This window comes from Peromyscus maniculatus, chromosome 12, assembly GCF_049852395.1.
Source record: "Peromyscus maniculatus bairdii isolate BWxNUB_F1_BW_parent chromosome 12, HU_Pman_BW_mat_3.1, whole genome shotgun sequence".
In the NCBI taxonomy this organism is placed as follows: Eukaryota; Metazoa; Chordata; class Mammalia; order Rodentia; family Cricetidae; genus Peromyscus; species Peromyscus maniculatus.
Window position 1 is genome coordinate 87742342 of NC_134863.1, and position 2860 is coordinate 87745201.

Consider the following 2860-nt stretch of genomic DNA (forward strand, 5'->3'; position numbering starts at 1 on the left):
ACGCTGAGCCCTACACACTGTTATCGACTGGGTCGGTTCGTGTACCCGACGCCTCAGCAGGACATTCTGTGCCCTTCTGGGGACTTTTTGTAATTGCACTCTTAGGTCCTGGCGATCTCTAATCTGTTCTTTTCTTTCTCTGTTTCTCTGTTTCTCTCTCTCTCTCTCTCTCTCTCTCTCTCTCTCTCTCTCTCTCTCTCTCTCTCTCTCTCTCTTCTCCTCCTCCTCCTCCTCTTCCTCCTCCTCCTCTTCTTTCTCTTCTTATTATTCCTCTTCCTCCACTTCGTCTTCTTCCTATTCCTCCTCCGCCTTCTTATTTCCTCTTCTAAAATTTGTTTATATTAAAGAGTTTTACAGTACCCAGTCTTTGGAATTGGTTTGCCACTCCCCTTGAGTCTTGCTTTTTCACAGAACTCCTCTTAGGAGGTAACTGGTTCTTTAAAATTCAATCACCCTTGCCCCTTAGCTCAAGCCTATAATCACAGTACTAGGGAGGCTGAGGAAGGAGGATCAGCCTTGGCTAAGGGTGAGACCTTGTTTTTTTAAAAACAAAACAAAACAAAACAAATGTACAATGTACGTAATAATTCCCCATTTCAAATACAGAAAGTCCCTTCATTATGGAAAATAGTGACCTTTTAAAGGTAAACAGAGGTTGGGAAGGAAGGGTGATGAACTTGTTCACCTTCAGGAAAACTCTCAACTTTGAGAAGACAGCAGGGTCAGAGGTGGAAGTGCCCGGGGCTTCTCCACCTTCAGCAACACTCATGCCCGTGCTTTGCCGTGTGTGAGAGAGCTATTCCTCACCAAAGCAGATGAATAATGGGCCTCATGGGAGGGGAAGAGGGGGCGTTATGAGGACATGAATGCTGGAGAACCTCTCTCCTGAGAAGGAGGCTGCCCCAAGTCACACTTGGTGACTGAGGCTTCTCCCCGAGCCCCACCCACGTCCCAGCTGGCTTCCCAGTGGAAGGGCCCACGTCCCAGCACCACGTGATTGCTTGGGGGTGGGGGTGGGTCTGCTATGAGCTAGAGGCACAGCCTTCCTTTTCCACAAATTTCTGAGTCCAAGGCAGCAAATGTCTATTTTAAACTCATCTGCAGCGAATATAACTATGTTTAAGCTAACACTTTAAGAATAATTGGGGTTTTTCAATGCATAAAAATAACTTGAAAGTAAACATAGTCATTATTTTGGTGAGAAAAAAAGAATTGACTAGAAAGTGAGTCACAGCACCCATTTCCGGGGTACAACCCCGGGGTGCCTTTCTCTCCAAGCTTCTAGTCTCACCCTGCCTGCTCAACACCAGGGAGGGGGTGACTAACAACCCATAGCAGTCAACTAATAAAACACTCCAATTTCATTTATTTAATCATCTGTGTGCTTCACTCAACAAATATTTATGGAGTGTCTGCTGCAGGCTCCATATGGAAACTGCAGCCCAGGGAGACCAAAACAGCCAGCCCCATCAGGACCCAGATCACAGCATGCAACTGGCTTGGAGTCTCCCTCTTCTAGACATGACACTAGGTTTAATCCTCCCTTCTGACAGTCTACTAACCTGTAAAAGGGGACTGTCTCTGGAAGGCAGGGCTTGGACCCTGCTGGAAGAGCACTCATTAGCAGATGAAGTTGACATCTCCAAGTGGGAAGGTAAAGTTACAAGTTAAATACACTGTGGGTCAAAAGACAAATGCACACATTAGAAGAAAAATACTAAGTGGGCAATAATGCAATTTCTGTGCCCCAGAACTGGGAGGCTGCTGTGTTGAGGATTCCTGAAACATTACTGAATCTGAGAAAGGACCCGTGTGATCTCGTGAGGAAATCAGTCAGCTCCGATCCTGGCTGCAAAGCACTGTCATAGTGCATGCCTTGAGGTTTTTAGGAAGCATGATGTTTAGAGATGAGGTTGCTCACCAAGTAGGAACCTGAGGTGAGGGTGCTGCCCACATTTTGAAGTTCCCCCACCCTCCCAATGCTTATCCTACCTTTAAACTGCCAAAGCAGGTGACCTGTCTTGAAGTGAACTCTTCATCTGTACCATTTATTGAGGCAGGCAGAAGACCCTGAAGAGGACAGGGGAGTTGCCTTTGGCATCTTTCCTGGAAGGACACAGTTAAGCTTTCCAGGTCCAGGGGACTAGAGCAAAGGACTCTGGGCTTGTGGGTGTCCTACCTGAGATAGGGTCCCAAGACTGTTACTGCAGGGGATGAGCACACCCCTCAGACACTCAGATGTTGAGAATAGCACCTGCTTCAGGATAGTCCTACATCAGCCCTGAGATGATAATTTGAACACCAGCACAACCAGATGACAGCAAAAGAATGGCACTCATTTCTTGCTGCTGGTGTGTATCTGGGCCAGGGGCTTTAAGCAGTTATTTTCAACTTTGTGAACTTCAGGCTCCCTAGAGCAACCACAGCCCTGGGATGCAGTTAATGTTGAAGGCCCAGGAGTGTGTGGAACTAAAGAAGCATTCTGAAGCCACCCCACCCCCCACCCCCACAGCTTCCTTCCTGCCACAACTTGTGTGGTTATCCTCGAGACTTCTAGGTTGCTTTGAGCAGTATTTCTAAAAGAATCCAGCCTGCTCTTGGCAGGGTTTCTGCCTGCCTTAATTCTAAAGGCCTGGCTTGGGAGAGGCCTGAGTAGGAGTCCAGCAGCACCCCCGGGGCAGAGGGCTGAGACTACCCTCTTAGACTCCCCACTTCTTTGTCAAGCAAATACTTTCTATTTACACAAACACTCCCCTCTCAGAGACTCCACCCTCTTTGGCCCCAGATCACCACCACTCCCATCTGTCTTTCCCACGATCTTCTGCAGAACTTTCATTCATTCCCTGCCCCAGAGCCTTAA